Source organism: Choloepus didactylus, chromosome 1 (assembly GCF_015220235.1).
Source record: "Choloepus didactylus isolate mChoDid1 chromosome 1, mChoDid1.pri, whole genome shotgun sequence".
NCBI classification, from domain to species: Eukaryota; Metazoa; Chordata; class Mammalia; order Pilosa; family Megalonychidae; genus Choloepus; species Choloepus didactylus.
In genome coordinates this window covers 208,471,824-208,497,165 of record NC_051307.1, presented here as the reverse complement: position 1 = coordinate 208,497,165, position 25,342 = coordinate 208,471,824, and positions in this window count along the sequence as shown.

The following is a 25,342-nucleotide window of genomic DNA, read 5'->3' as shown; positions in this document are numbered from 1 at the left end:
TTAATTTCTGAATGCTCAGTTTGATTCCATTGTTCAAGGAATCAAATAAGGATACATAGCCTTTGCCAGTACAATATTATTTTGATAATTGTAGCCTTTAGTGTGCTTTAAAGTTAGAAAATGTGAGACCTCCAACTTCATTCTTTTTCAAAATGTTTGTGGCTATTCGGGGCCCCTTAACTTTCCAAATTAATTTGATAATTTGTTTGTCCATTTCTGCAAAGTAGGCTGTTGGAATTTTTATTGGTGCTTTGTTGTAGCTGTAAATCAGTTTGGGTAGATTTGACATCTCAGTGATATTTAGTCTTCTGATCCGTGAACATGGATTATCCTTCCATTTATTTAGGTCATCTTTTATTTCTTTTAGCAATGTTTTGTAGTTTTCTGAGTACAGGTCCTTTATGTCCTTGGTTAAATTTATTCCTAGATATTTGATTCTTTGAATTGCTATTGTAAATGGAATTTTTTCCTTGATTTCCTCCTCAGATTGCTCATTACTAGTGTATAGAAATACTGTTTTTTGCAAATTGATCTTGTACCCTGCCATTTTGCTGAATTTGTTTATTTGCTCTAGTAGCTTTGTTATAGATTTTTTTGGACTTTCTATGTATAGGATCATGCCCTCTGCAAATAGTGAAAATTTGTACTTCTTCCTTTCCAATTTGGATGTCTTTTATTTCTTTTTCTTGCCTAACTGCTCTAGCTAGAACTTATAGTACAATGTTGAACCACAGTGGTGACAGTGGGCATCCTTGTCTTGTTCTTGATCTTAAAGGGAAAGCTTTCAGTCTTTCACCACTGAGTACAGTGTTAGCTATGGGTTTTTCATATATGCCCTTTAACACATTGAGGAAGTTTCCTTCTATTCTTATCTTTAGAATAGAAGTATTTTTAGCAAGAAAGGATGCTGGATTTTGTCAAATCCCCTATCTACGAAAATTGGGTTGATCGTGTGGTGTTTTCCCCCTTCATATGGTTAATATGGTATATTACATTAATTGATTTTCTTGTGTTGAACCACCCTTGCATACCTGGGATAAAATCCACTTGGTCATGGTGTATAATTATTGCAGTGTTCTGTTGGATTCAATTTGCTAGTATTTTGCTGAGGATTTTTGCATCTATATTCATTAGAGAATTTGGTCTGTAGTTTCCTTTTCTTGTAGTATATTTATCTGGCTTTAGAATTAGGATGATGTTGGCTTCATATAATGAGTTAGGTAGCATTCCCTCCTCTTCAATTTTTTGGAAGAGTTTGAACAGAATTGTTATTAATTCTCCTTGGAATGATTGGTATAAGTCACCTATAAAGCCATCTGGTACATGGCTTTTCTTTATTGGGAGGCTTTTGACGGCTGATTCAATGTCTTTAATTGTAATTGATCTGTTGAGGTCTTCTGTTTCTTCTAGGTTCAGTATAGGTTGTTTGAGTGTGACTAGGAATTTGTCCATTTTCATCTAAATTGTCTAATTTCTTGGCATATAGTTGTTCATAGTACCCGCTTGTGATCCTTTTTATTTCTGTTGAGGCTCAGAAGTTATGTCCCCCCTCTCACTTCTGGTTTTATTTATTTGCATCTTCTCTCTTTTTTTCTTTGTACATCTAGCTAAGGGTTTTGTCTTTTTATTGATCTTCTCAAACAACCAACTTTTTTTTCTGCTCTAATCTTTATTATTTATTTCCTTCTGTTTCCTTTGGGATTAGTTTGCTGTTCTTTTTCTAGTTCTTCCAAGTATGTGGTTAGGTCTTTGATTTTAGCTCTTTCTTCCTTTTTAATGTAGGCAGTTAGGGCTATAAGTTTCCCTCTCAGCACTGCCTTAACTGCATCCTATAAGTTTTGATATGTTGTGTTCTCATTTTCATTTGTATCAAGACATTTACTGATTTCCCTTGCAATTTCTTCTTTGACTCACTGATTATTTGTTTTGTTTAACTTCCATGTATTTGTGAATTTTCTAGTTTTCTACCTGTTATTGATTTTTGTTTTTTTGTATAATTTCAAACTTCTATAATTTCTTTAGACTTGTTTTGTGACCCAACATGTGGTCCATCCTGGAGAACGATCCATGCACACTTGAGAGAAATGTACATCCTGCTGTTTGGGGGTGGAGTGTTCTGTATATATCTATTAGGTATGGTTCATTTATCATGTTATTCAAGTTATCTGTAACTTTACTGATCTTCTGTCTAGATGTTCTATCTGTTGGGAATCATGTATTGAAGCCTCCAACTATTATTGTAGAGACTTCTATTTCTCCCTTCAGTTTTGCCAGTCTTTGTCTTGTGTATCTTGGTGCACCATGGTTAGGTGAATTATATTTATAATACTTATTTCTTCTTGGTGGCTTGCCACTTTTATTAATATATCGTGTCCTTGTTTGTCTCTTATAACAGTTTTGCATTTAAAGTATATTTTGTCCAGTATTAGTATAGCTAACTCAACTCTTTTTTGGTTACTGTTTGCATGGAATATCTTTATCCAACCTTTCACTTTCAACTTATTTGTGTCTTAGGATCTAATGTGAGTCTCTTGTAGATAGCATATAGTTGGATCATACATTTTAATCCATTCTGCCAATCTGTGTCTTTTGAGTGGGGAGTTTAGCCATTAACATTCAATGTTCTTAATGTGTAGGCAGTACTCATTTCAACCATTTTATCCTTTGGTTTTTAGATGTCATTCTCTGTTTTTGTCAGAAGCATTTCTGATGACTCCCCTAAGCTGTGCTTTACTGGTCTGCCCAGCAGATGTTGCTTTTCAGCAAACTCTTCCCCACAGCCCTAAGAGACACTGTGTCTGTAAACCTCTACTGCCTCCCCCACTTTTGGGGGTGGGGTTGAAACAATGGCCACAGGCGGGGTGGGCTGAAACAGAAGCTTGGAGCCAGGACCCTGTGATCCAGATTTGCTGACCGAAAGCCATCATCAGTGCTCAGCCATACTCTCCCCCCAATCCACCATTCTTGGGGAAGAGCACTTGACATCCCTCTCCATCTGCAGCAGCCAGCCAAAAACTAGACTCCAAGGCGGCCTACCTGCAGAGTGGGGGTGGGTACCTGAAGCTGCTGTGGCGCAAGTTACCCACAGTTTTTTAAAAGCAGTTTCTTAGCTTCTTCTTCCCTGGATGCTGTACAGTGCTCCTTGGGCCTCCAGAGCCCCAGAATGGTTGTTTCAGGCAATTCCTGCTCATCCACTACCTGTTTCGGAGGAGGAGTGAGTCCTTGAGGTCTCCACCCTGCCATCTTCCCTGGAAGTTTTCCCAATTGCCATTTTTTTTTTTTTTTTTTTGCAGAAATAGGAAAGCTGATCCTAAATTTCATATGGACTTATAATGAACTCCAAGTAGACAAAACAAACTTGAAAAAGAAGAGCAAAGTTGGAGGAATCACACTTCTTGACCTTACAGCTTGTTACAAAGCCACAGTAATCCTAACAGTGTAGTGCTGGCATAAGGATAGACCAATAGAATAGAATTGAGAGTCCAGAATAAATCTAAACTTCTACATAAATTGATTTCTGACAAGAAGTCCAAGACAACTGAATGGGAAAAGAATAGTCTTTTCAATAAATGATGCTTGGAGAAACTGGTTATTCACATGGAAGAGGAAGAAGTTGGACCCCTGTCTTATACCAAATAGACAAATTAATACATAATGGATCAAAAACTTAAATGTAAGAGCTAAAACTACAAAAACTCTTAGAGGATAACATAGGGGCAAATTTTTGTGGTCTTGAGTTAGGCAATGGTTTCTTTAATATGACACCAAAGCATAAGCAACAAAAAAACTATATAAACTGGACTTCACCAAAATTTAAAACATTTGTGCATCAGAGGATATTATCAAGAAAGTAAGAAGACAACGCACCAACTGGAAGAAGATAGTTTCAAATCATATGTCTGGTAAGAGTCTAGTATCAAGAATATATAAAGAACCCGTGCAATTTAACAATGAAAATACAAACAACACAATTTAAAAATAGGCGAAAGATTTGAATAGACATTTCTCCAAAAAAGATACACAAATGGCCAATATGTACATGAAAAGATGGTCGACGTCATTAGCCTACAGCAAAATGCTAATCAAAACCACTTTACACCCACTAGGATGGCTATAATCCAAAATCAGGAAATAACAAATGGATGTGGAGAAATTTGAACCCTCATACATTGCTCATGGGAATCTAAAATGGTGATGCCTCTGTGGAAAACAGTTTATCAGGTCCTCAAAAAGTTAAACATATGATCCTGCAATTCCACTATCAGGTATATACCTAAGAGTTTTTAAAACATGTTTATACTCATGTAAATAAACACAGTTTGCCCAAGAACTTGTACATGAGCATTCACAGCAGCATTATTCATAATAGCCAAAAAAGTGGAAATAACCCAAATGCCCATCAACCAATAAATGTATAAACAAATGTGGTATATCCATGCAATGGAATATTATTCAACCACAAAAAGAAAAAAAGTTTTGATACATTCTACAATGTGGATGAACCTTGAAATCACACTAAGTGAAAGAAACCATACTCAAAGGCCTTCATGTTATATGATTCCATTTCTGTGAAATGTTCAGAGTAAGCAAATCCATAAAGGCAAAAAGTAGATTAGTGATTGCCTGGGGTGGAAGGGAGGGACAATGAGGAGAGACTTCTTAAGGGGTGTGGGATTTGTTTCTAGGATGATGAAAATGTCTGGAATTAGTAATGATGGATGCACATTTTGAATACACTAAAAAAAAATCACTGAATTGTACACTTTAAAATGGTTAAAATGTTGAATTTTGAATTTTACCTCAATTAAGGAAAAAAAAACAACATGAAAACAAAAAGCAAGTCCCAGATCCTGCCTACGCTTAAGGTTGTGGACACCAGGAGGCGGGCATCAAAACACCCACCTAAGAGTCTCTCTGCCACAGTAGTGGTCACCAATTGGAGTGTCTGCTCAACCCACAACAGCACTCTGTCTCTAAGAACTGGGTCATGCCTGGCCACCACGTTGTGCTAGAGGATCCCACATCACTGGACAGAGTTGATTGAGGTACAGATAGAGGCCCAGCCCCAAATGAAGCAATCAGATTCTCCCTTCAAGAATTTTGGCATTGGGATTTACAGATGGCTTGTTAGTCTGGGCTATTTCCTTACAAGGAAGGGGAGACCACTCAGGAGTTGTTGGGTGACAATGTTCTAACATGTGCATGTGGGGCAGAGAGATAAGTGAGGTTGAACCACAGAGAATAACAGACATTAGAGATGGAGAAAAATTTCACCTGAGTTTCCAACATCTGTCTATCCAGTTGCTGGTTCTAGTTTCTCATGTAACCAGAGATTTTTGTGTTCCAGAGTTCTTCCAATATCCTGTGAGTAAATTTTCTATTTTGCTTAAGTTTGTTCAAGTTGGCTCCTATTACTTATCAAGGTAAAGAACTGTGATTAAGTTGAGATGTCAAAGAGGGCATTATTTATTCTTCACTTATAAGCTCTTCATCATCCATCCACCTGCCAACACATCCATCCCTCTAACAGATAATTCTCTATTCCCTGTCGTGGCCCAGGCACTATTATGGATTCTGGATACATAACAAAGAAGACTTAGGGTTCCCACCTTCACCAACTCACAGTCCATGGAAGAGGCATGTATACAAGCAGAGTTACGGGGCTGGGGGGCAGGCAGTGCTAAGAGGCACAGAACCTGAGCTTGTGGAAGAGGTCTTCCAAGAAGGCTTCCTGGAGGAAGTGGCTTAGTTGAGATTCAAGAGATTGAAAAGGAACTAATCAAACGAAGGGGAGGAGAGAAAATATTGTGCCAGGTAGTAGGAACAGCATGTGCAGAGGGAGACAGGAGTATAAAACATCTGAGACCCAGAAAGCTGAATGTATGTCTGAAGAGACCTCTAAGGGATATGGTGAGGAAGCTAACATTTAATATGTGTCCTCCAAACTTTTACCTTCTTGAAGCAAAGGACTGTAATTTTTTAATTAACAAAATCTTAGGGATTTATTCGCTTTGGCATGTTATTTACTTTATTTATATAAATTAAAATTCACTCTTTAATGTACAGGTCCATGAGTTTCAACAAGTGCATGCACATATATAACCACTACTATCAAGATACAGAACAGTTTCAGCACCCTAAAAAAATTCCCTTGTGCTGCCTTCTGTAGTCAATCAGTGTCCTCACTAGCTGCCCCTACTGGCATTTTAAATATATGTATGGTTACATGTAGTATTTTATTTAATCTTCATATTCATCTATATGAAATAGATTGTATTATGTCTGTTTTACCGGAAAAAAAAAACAAAACCGAGGCTCAACAAACTTCTTCCTTCTTTCCTTGACTTTGTTATGGAAGTTGAGTTCTTGAAGCATCTGTGAAGAGGGGCCCTGTGTCTTCAGATCACCGGGTGATTTCTCAGGTCTTGCACAGGAAAAGGTCAAGCCACTTCAGAAAATCGCACCTTGTTTTCCAAAATGTGGGCTCTGTCCTGAAAGGACATAGGAACAGAAAACTAGCATTATCTCTTGGATCAGGTTTTCCTTTCTTTGCTGTGGGGCCTAAGGCATGTGTTTCAGGGAGCTAATAAAATGCACCTTCTCCTCAAGCAATGTTACAACAGCTGGCTTCCAGATCCTCAGATTGTTATGTCTTTTTTGGAGAAGTATCCATTAATTATTTTTAATCATCTCTTGATTCTACCAAGAACGTCATTATTTCTGCAGGCTGTTCACTGATAGTTTGGCGAGTATTTCCATGTTATTTTTTTCCTGTGGTGTGGTGTAACTTTCTTTGTCATCAATACATACGTCAAAGCAGGCTAACCAGCGTGTTTCCTCCTCCAGAGCATATGGTTGGGTCATGCAAACAATGATCGTAAATCCTCCTTGACAGTAGTCCAAAGTGATATCGTGACCTGGTCCCATTGGAATCCAGATTTATGAAAATCAGGATGTGAGAACTGAGCTTTAGGGGCATGGATGTATAAAAATGTGCCATGTGAATGTCTGTCTCTTTATGTGGCTACTTGCCTCCACATGAGGCAAGTGAATGAAAAATACATGCAAAGGTATTTGAAAAATTCTTAAGGTGCCTCACTAAGCTTGCCTACAGCCAGGTGCAGTGTAACCACCCAATAAATATTTGTCAAGTGAGTGAATGAATGGATAGATGAATGAAATGGAACTTGGGTGAGTTATAAAGTCATCTAGTTTTTCTAAAAAACACTTCAGTACTGGGGGTGGGAGTGGCAGTCTTGGTTGCCTTCTCGGCACCTTGCCCCTTTTCTACTTCTGAATGTACCCCCAATTTTGTTCAGGAAGACTTTCTATTCTCATTTCCAGGGATAACTCTTAATTTGGCTAAGCCAATCACAGCAGGACATTTTCCTAGAAACTGTGATTGGTCTTGAAACCGGCATGTAACTTCTGTTGACGCAATCAGACTAAAGAGAATGAGTTTAGATTCATGGCATTTTCTATTTCTTTGGATGGGGGTGGGCAAGGAGGCATGTCACCCATGTACTGCTAAAGTGGCTTTCCTTTCCATGCCAACAAGATCCTGCCTGGGCTGTCCTGTTATCTTTTGAGCTGGAGGAGAACCAGATTTGCTTTGAGGTTGGTGTTGTGCAAAGCAGAGAGCAGGAAAGAATCTCATTGTCAATGACATAATTGAGCTCCTCGATATCCCTAGAGACCCCCCCAAATATTGGACCGTCTGTTATGTGAGAGCGAACATTTCCTTCTGGTTCAAGCTTGAGTTGGAGTTTCTGTTGCTTTTCCCTGAAAACATAAAGCTAAAGGATAAGCTTGAAACTGAGAAGGGAAGAGAGAAAGGAATAAGAGAAAGAATAGTCTTAGTTATTCTGTGTTGTTTTGATAAGTCATAGCACCAACCTCTGTGTGTAAAGCATACGTGAAGGCCACTTTTAAATGCTGTTTTTCATTGCAAGTGCCCACAGCCCTGGGAATTAAGTACTGTTATGCCCATTTTACAGTTTGAGGACACTGAGATTCAATACCACCAGCAACTGGTAGACGTAGCACTAATTGCTGATTCTAGTCCACTAGACTCACCACTTTATAGCACACCATTTCTACTATTTCTTTTAACTAAGACTTACCCATCTTGAAAGTAAGTCCTCCTCCTGGGCTAGTTGCATTAATTGAGTATTTTCTTTCTCTTACTAGTTTTCCTTTGGTTCTTCATGCAGCACAGAGAAAAAGGTTGTCTGTCATTATATACTCCACTTACAACCCTCCCATGATTTCAATCATTCATATTATTGTCCCTCTCACTGTTACCTGAAATTGAGAAAGCACCTTAGCAAATATTCCTCTTTTAGTTACTATAAGAAGAGTGCCACACAAGTTATGCAAAGAAAAGAAATTTAAAACAGTCCTTGCCTACAAAGATCTTATCTTCTATTTGGGAAGACAGAACATAATATTTCAGAGAGTGATAAGAGACTTGCATAAATATAAATATAAAACTATAACAATAAAAAATACTATATCATTAATTTTGAGATGAGAGAAACATAATAATAACTCTTGAATCCAACATCTCTCATCTCTTCCCCTACCACTGCCTCTCACTTGGAGGGTTGCAGTGTCTTCCAGACCTACCTGCTTCTACCCTGTCTGCTGTAGAATCCATTCTCCACACCAAAGCCATAGAGATCTTGTGGAGAAGCTAAGTTGGCCATGTCATTCATCTGCTTTAAAATACGCCAGTGGCTCTTCCTTCCATGCCTATAAGAACATTGCCTGGGTTGCCCCCCTGACACCATGCCCCATCCTATTCTTTCTGTTCCTTTTTTTCTGGCTGCTTTTCAATCTACCCAATAGGGCCTTTTAATATGCTGTTCTCCCTACCTGGAACACCATTCCCTCTTCTCTACAGATAGTCAACACCTTCTCCCCCTCCTTCTCCTCTGAATCTCAGTTCAAACATTTTGTTCTCAGAGTAGCCTTCCCTGACCTCCCCACTTCAGGCTCTCATATCACCAGGGATCTTACCCTTTGAACTTGTCCCAGTGATAGTTCTACTTTTGTTTGTGTCATCATTTGAAGCACTAACCTGCACCCCCCCCACCCCCCCACCCCCCCCCGCAGACCTCTAGGTGGGCAGGGATTTTATCTGTATTTACTCTGCATTGGATCTCCAGAGCTTGACAATGTGTTTGGCATACAGTAGATGCTCAATAAATATTTTTGGAAGGAAGAATGAATACATAAACTTTGATTGGATGCTTATTTTGATCCAAGCACCATGCTACGAACCTGCCTACATTATGTCATTTAATCCTTAGAACAATCCTATGAGAGTTGCTATTGTTGCTGTTTTAGTTTACTATGCTACTTGGAGCAGAAACCATGAAATGGATTGGCTTTAAATAATGGCAATAATATTAGCTTACAGTTTGAGGCCCTGAGAATGTTCAAATCAAGGCATCATCAAGGCGATGCTTTCTTTCTGAAGACTGTCAGTGATTCCTGGGTCCTCTGCTACATGGCAAGGCACATGGCAGCACCTGCTGATCTCTTTTGGGTTTTGTTACTCTTAGCTTCTTGCTTCTGCTGCTTTCTCTCTCTTTGTCTGAATCTCATTCTATTATGTAGGACTCCAATAAGAGCATTAAGACCCACACTGGTCCATGCGTTACTGAAGTAACCTCATCAAAAGGTCCTACTTACAATAGCTTTACACCCACAAGAATGGATTAGCTTTAAGAACATGATTTTCTGCGGTACATACAGTTCCAAAGCACCACAGTTGCTGAGACTCCAGCCAGATACATAGGTTCCTATACTGGACTTCTAACCACTGAAATCTATCATGTCTCAGAGATAAGTTTCTCGGAGTTCAGAGGAGGAGGAGGCTTGGGCAAAGAGGGGTTTGGGATGGCCTCAAATGGTCTGTTGGAGTTTGGCAGTTCCTTAAAAAGTCAAACATAGAGCTACCATATTATAGAACTGCCATATTACCTGGAAATCACTTATAGGTATTTATCTCAAAGAACTGAAAGCAGATCTCAGATAAATATTTGTACAGCATTGTTCATCACAACATTATTCACAATAGCCAAAAAGTGAAAATAACCCAAGAGTCCATCAACAGAAGAATGGATAAACAAAATGTGATATATACATACCATGGAACATTATTCAGCTGTAGAAAAAGAATGACCTTCTGATGCATGTTACAACATGGGTGAACCTTGAAGACATCATGTTGAATGAAATAAGTTAGAAACAAAGGGGCAGATATTGTATGATTCCACGTATATGAAATAGAGTATGCAAATTCATAGGGACAGAAAGTAGACTATAGTAGGGAGGGGAGGCAGAGTTCATGCACAGTGGGTGCAGGGTTTCTATTTGTGGTGATAGGTAATGGATGGTGGTGAAGGTAGTACAACATTGTGATGTGATTAATCCCACTGAATTGTAAGCTTGGGAGTGGATGAGATGGGTAAGTTTATGTTGTATGTATGTTTCCACAATTTAAAAAAAGAGATTAAAGAGACAATGATAATTAAATGCAATACATGATCCTGAATTGGATCTAATAATGGAGAAGAAAAGGACATTATGGGGACATATAAAAAAATTAGAATATAGACTGTAAGCTTTATGTCAATGTTAAATTTCTTGAACTTGATAACTATATTTAAGGGTGTTATATAATTAAAAATTATTTTTTTATAGGAAATGTACATGAAAGTATTAACTGTTTAAGGAACATGATACATGCATCCTACTCTTAAATATTTCAAAACTAGATTAGATAGATAGATGATAGATGGTTAGATATATAGAATGATATGACAAATATGGCAAAATGTTAAAAGTTAGTGGATCTGGGTCTCTGGGGCAGGGAAGGTCGGTGTTCTCTGTCTGGTAAGTTTGAAATTATTTCAAAAGTAAAAGATGATTTTTGCTGTTGTTTTTGTTTGTTTGTTTTGTTTTTTAAAGAAAAGTTGGTTTTGGCCAGACAGACAAGAAGAAAGAGCACAAGTGCACAGGGAAACCTCTAGTACAAAAGTAACCTTTGAGGAAGACTCCCCTTCTGGGTGACAGAGTTAGAAAAAGTCTTCCCTTCTTCCCTGCAGATGCAGCCACACCCCAGGGACATACAGGTTGGTGAACCAAACACCGGCTCAATGTCAACTCCCAGTTTCCCCTCAGCTGGGCACTTTTCTCAGTGCACAAACCATACGACTGGAAGGAGCATCTTGCAGGCATGAAAGCTTAGAGGCAAAAAAAGCAAGAGATGAAAAAAATCCTTTGGCTAGAATAGATACCTTCTGAGCAGAATCTACAAGTCTAGATCCGTACTTTTCAGTATAGTAAGCACTAGACACACATGGAGATTTAAATTTAAAAGAGTTAAAGTTAAATAAAATTTAAGAATTCAGTTCCTCAGTCACTCTACCTATTTTTCAAGTGTCCTATAGCCTCATGTGGCTGGAGACCACCATATTGGACAGTACAATAGAGGATATTTCCATCGTTGCAGAAAGTTCTACTGGACCACACTGTTCTAGGAAGCAAGCTGGAGCCAGAGGTGTAAAAACCTCATCTTTTATGCATGGGCCTTGGGGAATCATGAAAGGTTGAAAGTGGGGAAGTGGTGGGAATGAAGTAACAGGGCTAGGAGTCATAATTATTATTTATTGAGGGATTCCAATGTGCTAAGTACCTCATAAGCAGGATCTCATTTAATTTTCTTAAGAGCCTTACACAGCAGAATATTGTTAGTATCCCCATTCTATAGGTGAAGAAACTGAGTCCCAGCGAGGTGAAGTAATTCTTATAACTCCAGGTATGTTGGACCCCAAAGACTCTCTTTTATACCCTATTCCTACTCTGCACCTGCAAATTAAACTGGCAGTGGGAGTGCATCATCTAGTAAAGTGTAGATTGAGGTCAGGGAAGCCTCTTGGGCAGCTAGAAGTATTCTAGCCCTGAGAGGATAATGGCTTCAACTAGGGGGTCATGAGCTTTGTCAGTAGCAAGCTTCAGAAGTTTCTTGTTCTGTGTTCCGAGCCTATAGATTTCTCATCTCATTCCCTTCCTCCCTCATCATTAACAGCAATGGCCTACGTTTTCTTTGGAATCATCTTTGCTTATCCTTTTGCCCTTGTGTTGATGTTTCCAGAGAAAATGGTGTTTGTATTAGGTTTTACCCTAATAAATTTTGATCCCCGGGAGGACATCTCCCACCCCATCCTGCTGTTAGCCCCTCCCCTAGAGATTCCAGGATGCAGCTGGAGCACTTGTGTGGGCCCCACCACAAGCCAAGCATGGAAATCCCATCTAGAAAAGTGCGTGGCAGAAGCTCCCACTCTTCTCCCAGTTCCCCTGCACCAGTGGATCCCACTTAGTGCTGGGATGTGAGATCATTGTGCAGCTTTGCTCTCTTGGTGTTGAAGGTAAATTTTTCTGTAGAGTTGTTCAATGCTCATTGTATGCTCCAGCCTGAATAGGATTCTTCTTCAGTGTGTGAATGTTTGAGCTTTAGGTGAGGTCTGTCATGCAGTAGAAATGGATTGGCTCTCCCCTGGTCTTGTAAAGAGAAATGGTCTCTGGTTTCTGGTTTCAAGGATTATGGACAAGCAGTTCCCCTTCAATCTGTGAGAGAAATGGTTGAATATTGATTAGTGTTTTATAGATGGGGAAATGGAGGCATTAGAGGAGGGGGCAATGCCACAAGAGTCAAAACTAAAGAACTAGAAAGAAAACCATGATGCCCAGGTTGTCTGCTCATGCTTTAACCACAACCCACACTTGCCTATTTAATTACAACAAACACAAAAGAGATAAACATAGATGTAAGTTAGTCTAAACACCAAATTTTAGAAGTCTTTCCTCTGATGTCTAGTCAGCCATCCTGACCTTTCTTGGAGGATATGCCAACTCACAACAGCTGTGGACAATTATTTACTCTAAGTCAGACCAAAGGGCTTGGATAATAAAGTGAATTCAACATTAGAAGAAGTCAGATGTGCTTGGTACCAGAAAGGTTCCTTTTAAGTTGATTCTTGAATTCCAAGTTGATTCTGGAATTCCAAAGATTGAGAGGTACCAAGTTTGCAACATAAGAGGTGCTAGAAAAACCCAGAATGGATTGAGCAGTAGGGTTTGCTCCCATGTGAGGGGTTTTACAGAAATGCAAAGCTGCACCTGGACCTTCCTCAGCCTGAAGTCATCCAAGAAGATACTTTGTGCAGATGCTACTGACATGACACATCCCCTGCTGTCCATAAAAGTGATCTACAGCTGGCTCTGGAATTACCCAGCCTTCTTGGCTACTCAATAAGAAACAGATTTGGATTCCCTCACTCAGGCTGTCAGATTTTATAGCCACCTGATGGCTCTTCAGCAGTGTGGCCTCTCAGCAAGATGTGGCTGATGGGAGGCTCAGAAACATTTGGCAGTTAAGAGAGGGACAAAAGCTTTGCTTAATTTGGAGGTGAGTTCAAAGCCATTAACATTTACATTCCATGCCAAGAAAGCATTTTAGAGCCCATGAGGTGCCTCCAAGCCAATAGGATATTATTACCTTTGAGCACATCCCTTTTGCCCTTTGATAATAAGCTCATTTTAAAGTATTTAAAAATACCATCCACAATTTAAAACAGGATATATCACCACCACACTTTGAACTCCCAGAAAGATAAAGAAGACTTGCTTAAAGCTGATGTAGTTAATAACAGGCAGATAACCACTCATACCCCTCCCTTACAACTCTCCCTCCTTCTCTCTCTTTATCTATCTCTATTTGTTTCTAACTCTATCTCTATTTCTGCTTTTCCCTCACCCTGCCTCCTTCATCCTCACCTGTACTGCATACTAATGAGATTTGGCCACCCTGAGTGTAACAGTGAGGAGCAATGTGGCTAATGAATTTCCTTTCCAGGGGCTGCATACCTGGAGCCCAGCTCAGGATGCAGGGAAAATTTGTTGTAAACATTCCCATCCTTTGAATGAGGTTTAGTCCCCACAGTGACTTCCAGAGCAAGGCCTCAGCCTGAAGGAGGAGAGGCTGGGGACTCTGTGTTCTAGAATTTTAATTACACAGATTGCAAAACCCACTTGCCCCCAAATTGAATTCTAAGTCTGAACTGGAGAACAACTGCGGTTCTTAAAATATGAATGACAGAAAGCAGGGGAATGTCATCATTGTCCTGGGGAAATGGGTCAACATAGCACAGAGACAGTATATGGTAAAGATTAAGAGCATAGAATTTGGAGCTAGATGACTTACGTTCAAATCTTGGCTCCGCTATTTGCTTTGGGCACCGTACTTGGATGTAGTACTGAATTTGTGTTGTTGGTAAGTCTTTGTAACTTGGAATCCTGACTTTGAATTGGAAGTGACCTCGGAGACCACCTTGTTTGACCATCATGCCATCAGACTTACCCATGATGGTTCAAAGAGGGTCTCCAGGCTTCCTAATTCTCAGCTCTTCACTGTTTCCATCAGAGAAGACTATGTGGGTGTCCACAGCGGCAGAAAAAGAGAGAAGGTAGGAGTTCTGCTAAGTCTTTTGCCAAATACATTTTCCTAAACAGGAAAATATCTGCGAGTCACTGGACTGATGACAGAGCTTAAAGTTCACTTAAACTCTCAGAAGGCCAATTCACAGCTAAGAAACTGCCTCTCCCTCTCTGCCCTTCCAAGATTCAGTCCCCTGGTTTTTGGGACTGAGTATTACATGCTACAATCCACTGTTGACTGCATGATGTTCACCGTGGAGTAAAAGATTCTTCCCTAAGAGTCCTACCCTACTTGTCCAGTCTCAACTGCCACCCCCTGTATACTCTTTCTCTGACCACACTGACTGTCTCCTGTTACCTAACATGTCACACACATTCATGACTCCAGGCTTATCCATGCTGTTCCCTCTCCTTTCAATGGGGTTCTCCCTTGTCTACCTGGCAAATCTCTACTCATTCTTCAAGATCAAGATCAATGTCAACTCTTCTGTATGTCTTTCACAGACATCATTACTAATTCTAATGACAGAAGAGTTAAGTGCCCAAGACAGTGCAGAGTGCTTTTCGTGATTATTTCATTTCATTCACTTAATCCTCAGTACAGTCCTATGAGGTAGATGACTATTATCATCCTCATTTTAAGATGAGGAAACCAAGCCTTGTAAGAGTTAAGTAACTTGCCCAAGGTCACACAGCTCATTAGTGGTGGAGCCTGTTTCAAGTCCAGATCTGTCTGACTCCAGAAGCAAATGTTTCCCCATCTGTCCTTATTGACTGTCCCAGTGCACATTACTCAGGCGTCAGCTGCATCATTTTCCCAGTTTAACTTTACATCTTTGTCTCCCTTACTGAATTATAAGACATTGGTGATAGTAGTTGTAGTTTATTCGCTTTTGTATCTTTAATACTTAGCTCACTGCTTGGCCCACAATAGATGTTTAACATAATTGCATATAAATGGATTGGATGGATGGATGAAAGGAGGGAGGGAATCAAGGAAGAAATATTTGGCTTCCTCAAAGATGCATATCATAAAACTAACATCTACCATGTACAGCAAACATTGTGTCCCATAAAGAAGAATTTTAGTGCTGCTTGAACAATGTACCTAGATATTCAATTCATATTTTCTATTTACCCTAGACTTTATTAATGCCAGCATATTCAAAGGAAAGTCAGTTAGTACAGTATACACCTCTGGCCAGAAATGGGGAGCCCAAAAATGTTGGACAAGGCAGAAAACACCTGGACCTGGTCATAACCTTGAAGAAAATAATATGGTCTCTGAGTTCCAAGTCCTTTTGCTTGCAGAAAAAAGCTAAAACAAAACAAAGCAAAATGAAATAACGCAACCTTTATTGCTTCTTGTGATTTTTGTGTTTTTTGATATTTTCTCCAAAGAAGAAGTCTTGTCCACAGACTTCAAATAGGTGAGCTTGCAGCTGCTACAAATTCAGGTGTTTAGACTGCATCAACTTGCTTTTATTAAGGATGTCTAAAAATATCTAGAGAAAATAAGAACAGATCTTAGCCTTGGGCAAAAATGTATAAGGCACCAAACAGACACCTCAGGGGAGGAGGTTCAAAAGTCAATATATGTGGTTCAGTGTTCAAATTGGCTTGGAAAGAGTACAAGCCTCCTCTCATATCATATGAAACAGAGTGGTTATTACTTGGTGTTTTCAAAGCACGTGAGGCACAACATAAGAGGCAAATGTGTGAATTTCAGGGCAAGGATAGGGGAAGAATGGAATTATGAGTGACAGGTTAAAATACAATTTCATGGTCTGCAAGGCCTAAGTGCTTTGAAGCAGTGTCAGGTTTGGAATCTCCGTGGGGCAGCCATGTCCAGCTATGCAGTAATTCCTGGTCAGTCAGTGACAGGAGAGCATCACAGGGCCTTGCCTCAGTTTGTTCTCAATGTGCAGAGGCTGACTGTTCACCTGATTGGAGGCAGATGGAAGGTTTGGAACGTGGATAAGGTAGAAGCTTTCTTCCATCTGTCTTTGACCCCAAAGGAAGATGGGTTACAGGTCTATGGACCAGTTTCTACAAATGACCCCATGATTTAGACGTTATAACCCTATAGGGATTTCAGCAAAGATTTTGCTTTAGTTCTAAGCAAATACCCTTGCTTTGGGTAGAGGCCTGATGCTGTTTTCCACCATTATTTTATCTGGTTTTATTTTGGAAGAAGAGACTTTTGTAAATTAGGCAAATAGCTCTGAAGTCCTGTATATGCTTCCACGTCCTAAATATGAGAAATAATAATCACTTCCAGTTATGGGGTGTTAATTATGTGTGAGAGACTCTACCAAGTGCTTGAGAAGATGTTGTCTCATTTAATCCTCACAAGCAAACTTTGTTCAATTGTTACATGGAAAAAGATAATGAGACTTCTCCAGTTATTCAACAGCAAACACAAGATTCATATGTAGATTCACTTTAATACCAAAATCTCAGCTTGCTCTTCGCCATAATATAATACGGGCCAACTTTTCACACGTTTATTCAAGTCTCCCCTAGGTTCTTAATGACCAAGACTGTATTTCCTCCTCCCATGGGTGGAAAAAAAAATTTTTATGAAAAAGATAAATATCATTGAATTTTTTGGAAAGTGAGCATGAGCTATGCACTGAGTCCAATGGAAATAAATAAGGGGGGTGTTAGGTCATTGTGAGAGGGGAAGACTCTGGGTTGGGCCTGTGGTTGAACGGGGCCATCTTATATCAAAGATACCGTGAACCTGGGAGCCAAACAAAGGGTATTTGTTGCTGGGAGATAGCCTTTTTGTTCACTTGGGAACCACAGCTGCTTCAAAGACAATTTGTTGTCTTTGTGAGAAGCTGTTGTCAAGGTGAAGAGTCCCTGTGTCCCAGTTGCCCATAAACATGTCTCCAAATAGCAGGAAGGAACTGTACAAAATGGATATAGTAACCAAAGCAGGGGTGTGAGACTCAGGAAATGGATGTGTCTCCCAGAGTAACACTGGCTCAGCCAGGAAGGGTTGCACATCCAACTGGCCAAGACAAACATGGTCCAGCACTCGGGGAACCATCGGGAAACAAACCGCCACGATCATCTAGCCTTCTGAAAGATTGTCGCTGCAAGATGAAACCAGGGCCTGTGGTTTCCTGCTGTCCTGTCTGGTACACGGCATGGCTTCCAATGACTCATGGCTGATGGCACGCCAAGATTTCATTTCCCATCTCCAGCGGAGCCCAGCGTGTGCAGAGTCATGGCAGTTCCCACTGCTTCCTCCTCCTGAGGAGCTTTGGGGGGGGATTAACAATGACTAGAAGGTGAGTGGACCTCTTCATGTGAGCAGCCTGGCCATAAAACTAGCCATTCACAGGCACGCAGGGACAGAGCAGGGGTCAGTAACTATCAGCTGTGCCGAGCAAGGCTGCTGTGTCTTAACTCTGCTGGTGGTGTGGGGAAGAGGCAAGGAAATGGACATTTATTAACTTCAGGCCTCTAGAGAAATGGTGCGGTTCAGTGGTTAGGAGTGTGGACATCAAATTGCATCTGGCTGAGCCATTCACTAGCTGAGTGATCTTGGAAAGTTACTTAACCCCTGAGCCTCAACATTCTCATCCAGAAAAAGGGAATAGTGTTCATATCTACCCCATCAGGGATACTGAGGATCAAATGGCGATTATAAATGTAAAGTTTGATCAATGTTAGCTTTTATCATTGTTATTATTACCACTTATTTTCAAGTTAGGTGGGTGAAGGGAGTTAAATAGCAGAGGGAATTATTTCTGAGGGAATTAATACCCTTTGTTGAATAGAATGATTTATGGAAATTGAACACTGGAGTCCAGTTATAAATTGCAAGAGTGCCTTGACCCCAATACAGCCTGAGTTCTGTGGCCTGTTAAGCCTAAGAGCCCTTTGGGATCTGTGGAGACCTCAGGAATGGACTGATCAAGGTTAAGTCTTATCTTGCACCACCATTAATAATTTAAACTGAATCACACACAAGTCATCTGCTATTCAGTTCTACCAGAACCTATTGAGGGCCCATCACTTTTCAGGCACAGCACTGGCATGAGGCAGAGGGGGATTGTAACCAGAGGAGTAAAACATGGCCCCTATTTTCAAGATGCTAGTGAGAGAGATGGGCACATGTATATACAACAAAATGAGGCAGGCAAATCATTGCTACGGTGCTGATACAAACTGCATGCAGGACATGTGGGGCAAGGATTAAGTCCAAGCAAGGTCATCTGTGAAGTCTTCTTGGAAAATGTGTGTGTTTTGAGCCTGGTCTTGAGGGTTGATATGAAAGGAAGGGAAGCAGTATAGGAAAAGGGATTGTCTTTTGCAACAGCAGTTGCCTAGAATTGAAGGAAGGGATAAAACAGAAAATAAAATGGGGAAGGAAAAGGAGACCAAATTTTGTAGAATTTTGACTGCCAGGCTTAAAGACTTGTATTCTGTTATTTAATTGGGAGATAATATGCATTGGGGCTTCAAGCTTAGGCATTGGAGATGGAAATGAATTTGTATCATGGCTCTATCTTGTACTCATGGTGTGACCTCAGGAAAAATATTTGCCTCCTGGACTTCATTTACCCCATCTGCAAAGCAGAAATCACAGCAGTGGCTAACTCAAAGGGCTGTATGCAGGCTGCTCAGCACAGTGCCTCCTCAACATAGTAAGCTCTTATTAAAAAACAAACCATTGCGATCATCATCAGCAATCAAGAAACTGCTGTCATAAATTAGAAATGATGAGCATCTGGACTAGGATGGTGGAAAGAGAAAGGAAGGGTTGCATGTACATTTCAGAGGTTGAACAGGGAAGTTAACAGCCTATTGGGTGTGAGAAGTGAAAAAAGAAGTCAACAGTGATTGGAAGATTTGAACCCAGGAGATCATGAGTTTCAGATGGTGTTGCCTAAGTGGGATCATGGAAAATGATCTTGGTTTGGGATATATTAAATCAAAGGTGGCTGGTAAATCCTTCAGCTTGGGCTTTTCCATAAGGATCTCAAATACAAGGGACTGAATTTCAGTAGAAATCTTAGGATAAGTGACTTAAATTGGGGGTTCATGTGTGTACAAGTAAAAGTCAAGCCTTTGGAATGATAGCCTTGTCCTAAAAGGGTCTTTTAAGAGCAATAAATTTGATGGGAAATGGACATTATGAAATATCTATTTATAAGAGAGGATAGGAGAAGGGAGATGGAGAGAGTAGAAGAACCAGACAGTTACTGTGTTCCAGAAGCCAGAGAACAGGGGTTTCAAAAGGACCGTGGTGGCCAGCTGTGCTGATGGAGATTAAGCTGTTGGCTAGATGATGCTTTAAATGAGCATCTCAGGAGACTGTTAGGAAAGAAGCCGACGGTAAGGCATTAAGGAAAAAGTAAACAGGGAAAAATGGTATAAGCTTCATTTGTAAAGAAGTTCAGAAGTGAAAGGAATTTGAGAGAGGGTGGGAAAGGTTAAAAGAATCTAGGTCAAGAAAGGAGTGAGTTTGGGTTGGAAACTTTTATCAGTTTTGTAGAGTAGAGTTAATATCCACTGGAGAAAAATTGAAGATGTGCAAGAGGAAAGATATGTAAATTACAGACTCAGGAGAGATGTTGGTTGGATTCCAGAAGCAAGAAAGAAAGTGTGTTTTAAGGCAAAAATTTAAAAATGTGTTTTATGGGGGTAGCTGATGGAGTTCACTTTGGTATACCTTTTATCTTGTAATAAGCTGTAGGCTTTCCTTTAATAATTTATTGAACTTGAACAAGTTTAAAAAAAAAAAAAGAAGAGTAGGATTTTTTTCCTTTAATTCTCTTGCGAGGCAGAGTGGTGGAACAGAAATAACCAAAAGAGCTGATTTGGACTCAGAAGAACAGGTAAGCCAAAACCTCATTAAATTTCAGTAATCTTACCTACCAAAGGAGACTGCTCACAGAGAGGATGATTGGAGGTTCCAACAAAATATATGTCTGGCTTTGTAAAATTAATCTGTAATAGACTAGAGTCTGTCACTTTTATTTACCACATTTATCACATGTTCCTCAAGGTGTTTTTGGAATTTTATCCATGACTTGAAGAGATGTCTGAGACATGAGCAAAATGGAAAGTTTGTGCTGTGCTTTATTTGTGCCTTAAGTAGACAGCATGTGATGCAGAGGAAAGAAAGGCATATCTGGAAGTTAGTCCCTGTCAAATAGTCTGAGAAATGTGCCACTTCAGTATTGGGGGAGGGGCAACTTCACAGCCTTTCCACTAAGAGGGCTACTTCTCTCCCAGCTTTTCCCCAGTGAGGCCTCCAACGTAATTTTGAATGACTCAAGCTTTGAGACTCACACCACTTCCCTTGCTATGTACATTTGCCATTTCCCAGATTTCATCATTAGGGCATTTCCTGAAATCCAGCCCAAAGTGTTCCTATTTTCTGATTTCAAAAGGATTCTGTTTCAAGCTTCAGCTGTCAAATGGGGAACACAACTGTGAACAGTAGCAAATTCGACTGTGGCATCAGATTTTCCAATGGGAGCCTGTCCTCCTACCCTGAGATCAAATTCTCCCCTCGATTCAGGGTTTAAGAATTATGAGCAGGCTTCTCCAGCCCTCCCCAAGATGCTGCTGCTGGAGCCAAGAGCAGGGGAACCCCAAAGAGCCCCGGAGATTGGCTGCCTGCGAGAACTGTTTGCCAGGAGCCCCTTTGAAACCTCCTCACCTTCCCAACACCCTGTTTTTAAGCAGGTCAAAGTACTTTGCTCGTACTGGTGAAAGCCAGAGGTCCAGGTCAAGGTGAATGAGTGTGGGATTCTGAAGGAAGCTGGCAGGACATCAAAGAAAGATTGGGTGGGGCCTGAGGCCTTTCTTTGAAAATTCTTTCCCATTGTTTCCCAGACGTTTTCAATCTGACACATCATTGAACTTGCCCCTCTGCTCCCACCCTAGTCTCTATGGCCCCTGTTCAGCTGCCCATTAGTTCAAATCATCTGATGCTCAAATTTATTAGATGTTTACATTTTCCAAATGCAGATGAGTATACATATGTACATATGAATAAATGCCCATGTTCATCCACATTTACCAACATTTTATCTTAAGCCTTGAATTCATAATAAACTTTCTTTTATTCGGAAAGTACTTTGCTGTACTCCTCCCCCATAATACTTAATGCACAATTCTGTATCCCCTTCCAAAAGAATATACTCCCTGAGGACAGCAATTGTGTCTTCATATACTTCTCTGTGCTCTTCTTCAAGTTTAGCACAGAGCTTTGTTGCACACTAAATACTGGATAAATGATGAATCACAAGTAGTCCTAACCTTCTTCCTAATTTTAACAAGTATCCTTTTTATGCCACAGCAAGGAATTTTTGGGTACTTGCTGAATTGTCACACTTTATGGAACAGAAAAAAAATATATTCAAGGACATAACTTTCCAATTTAGATCAATACAAAAAACAAGCAGGCGCTACGGATATAATAATTATAATTAACCATGATAGGTGACATTCATTGAACACTCACTGTATGTTACGCAAGTGCAACATTTTTTCTTGTTATGTTATATTGTTTGGCTCTTCATGTAGGGGTATCCCTGGGTTCAGCCTTGTTCTTACCCTCTTCTTCATCTGTCCACCCCTTGGTGATCCTAATATCAGCTATATGCTACCAACTCTCAATATCTCTGGACTGGACTTCTCTCTCAAACTCCAAACTCATCTATCCATTGCCTCCACTTGGATATCTTTTTAAAAAATCATAAATTCAACACATCCAAAACTCCCTCCTGATATCTCTGCAAAAGCTGCTCTACCTGCTGTCTTCCCCAGCCCAATTGATGGCAACTCCATCCTTCCAATTGCTTAGGCCAAAATCCTTGGAGTCACTTAAATTCTCTTCTTTCTCTCACATTTCACATCCAATCCAGGGGAAATCCTGCTGGCTCTATGTTCAAAATCTATCCAGTGTTCAAAAACTTCTCACTACTTCCATTGCTACCGTACCAGTCCAAGCCACCATCACCTTTTTCCTGTGTTCTCGCCTCCTAATAGGACTCTGTGCATCTATCCATGCACCCTAAGGCATGATCTCAACACAGCAGCCAGAGGTACATATTTTGTCAGATTCTGACCCTCCAGTGACTCCCTGTTTCACTCAGAATAAAGCCAGCATCTTCCCAAGATCTGGCATGATTTTGGGTCCATTAGTTCTCTGACCTCATGTTCTAAGACCCTCATTATTTACTTGACTCCTGCCATGTTAGCCTCATTGATATTCTGTAAGCATGCTAGACAGGCTCCCACCTTCCGGTCTCTGCTTCAGCGGTTCCCTCTGCCTGGAATACTCTTCTTGTAGATACAGGTTGGATAATTGTTTTACCCCTTTCAAGTCTTGATAAGATCTTCCCAAATCACCTTCTTAATACCACCACTTCCCTACATCCCTGACACTCCCAGTTCTACTCACAAACATATTCGTCTTCTAACATATAAAGTTATCCATGTATTATGTTTATTTGATTATCTTTCTTTCCTTTGTATAATGCAAGCTACATGAGGGTACAATTTTTGTCTATATATTCACTAATGTATCCCAAGTGCACAGAAGAGTGTCAGGCACACTTAGTAGGCACTCGGTAAACACTGTTGAATATGTGGGTGAGAAATAATAGATACTCTTGGAATCTGGCTCAGGCTCCCACTCTTACAGCTCCAAGTGGCCTTAACTCCCAGAACATCAGCACATTCCTAGTTACTTCCTACCCCATCTCAGGCTCGAAGGCCACATGTACTGCGATCCTCTAAATCTCATTTCTACACTCTGCATCTCTGCCTTGAAAAATGACTTCAGTATGCCAGAGAATGCCAAGGCACTCTATCATTTTGCTTGAAACTAAATCCAATTAAGGATGGGGAATCAGGTTGGTCACAGTTGGCTGCTTGATGGGTGGGAGCCAATAAAATGTGACCAGCATGGGCAGCTCTCCTGGCAAACTGTTCCTTGAAGAGAGAATCACAGCCTATTACGGTTCTTGTCCAGTGGTTATTCTCCCCTGCTCGCAATGCTCAATGAGAAGAATGCTGGGAATGGGCTTGCAAATTCACAAGGGTAGTGATGAAAAAAATGGTGCTTGCTTTTTGGGAGCAAACAGGATTGTTTTCCCTCTATCAGGAGAGGGACTGTCACCTATTTTAGTAACCACAGCTCCATTAATTGGCAACAGTTTTTTATAGGGATCTAGATTAAGTAATGCCAACTCCATTCAAAGACTAAATTCACTCAAGGTAAGAGTCTCCTGGTAAGCTTCCCATTGCCATCAACTGACACTCAACTGCCAAGTCATAGGTAGCAAGCTTCCAAGGCATCTTCTTCCTTTTGTTAATACACCTGAGCATTGAGTGTTATCCCAATATGTTACCTGAGCTTGGATAAAAGGGGCTGGCTTAGGGTTTGCTAAGGCTTCTTAGGGAGAGAAAAACATGGAATCCTAGGGAGAGTAGACCTGATCTTTGGCATTCCTATGAGAAACACCCAACAGGAAGTAACTGACAAGTGAGTTTATTGAACAATGAAGCCCTGAATGCTTGGTACCCTTTCCAGTACAAAACACACCCAGATGTCCATATTTTCCATGTTTTCAAATTTGCTCATTATGTGCTCGACCCATCAGGCCCACTCTACAGCTTATAGGGTAAGTATTGAGTCCATTAAATCATTTTTACCTAAAATCAGTTAATTGTCCATTGCAATCCTGCTAAAATTTTACATGCCCACCCCTCTTTTATGGTATTCATAGAGTACTGACAATAGATTCAGGTTTATTCTATAAAAGCACTTTGCTTCTCCGTTGACCTCCTTTTTTTTAATCATCATTTTATTGTGGGAGGTTGAGAAATGTTGGCGGAGAAGAGGCACAAAGGAATCGCATATGTCTATCTACTCATTTCTCTTCTCTCTTCCATCTGAGTACCTTTTAATTTCAAGTATCATCATCTCCACACATCCATGCTGGTCTCTGTATAATGTCTATTCCCCACACAATAACCAGAGTGATATCTTAAAAGCTCAGAATTGCTCATGTCACTCCCATTGCTTAAAACTTTTCAAAGATTCCCACTGCTCTGACATCTCTAACGTGGCCCCAATAGTCCTGGGTATTCTCACTCCTGTGGGTCTTTCTGGCTTCACCTTATAGTCTTACTACTGTAGCCACCTTCATCTTTCAATTCATGAATAATCTATGCTCTGTGTGCCCACAAGGCTTTTGCCAGGCTGTTTCTTCTGTCTAGGATGCTTCTCTCCTCCTTTGCCCTCCACACCTGCCTTCTTTACCTAGAAAACTCATCTCTAAGACTTCAGCTCAAGTATCACTTTCTTGGGGGACTCCTTTACCAACCAAAATACTGTCTTTCCTGGCTGCAATTGTCCCCTGATTTGGTACCTTCATGTTATCATGTGCCATTCCTTTGTAGCACTTCTCTCTTTGTCTACATTTTATCATCTGCTTCCCCACTTGACACCTACCTCCGATAGAAGTCTGCTTTTTTCCCCCACTATTTGAACCCTAGCACTAATCATAGTCCTAAGCATAGTATGTGTTCAATAAATAGCTATTGAATAAAGAATTATTAAATGAATGAAAGAATAAAAGAAAATCTCATTAAGGCTCCTCTCATTTCATAATTAAGGTTCAATGTGATTAAGTAATGGCCTTACAAGTGAGAAAATAATCTAATATATTCTATCAGGCTAGGTTATGTTACAGTAACAAATAACCTCCAATTTTGTAGATGGAAATAATAAAAGTCCTGGTGGAAATGTAAAATGATACAGTGACTCTGGGAAAGAGCATGGCAGTCTCTT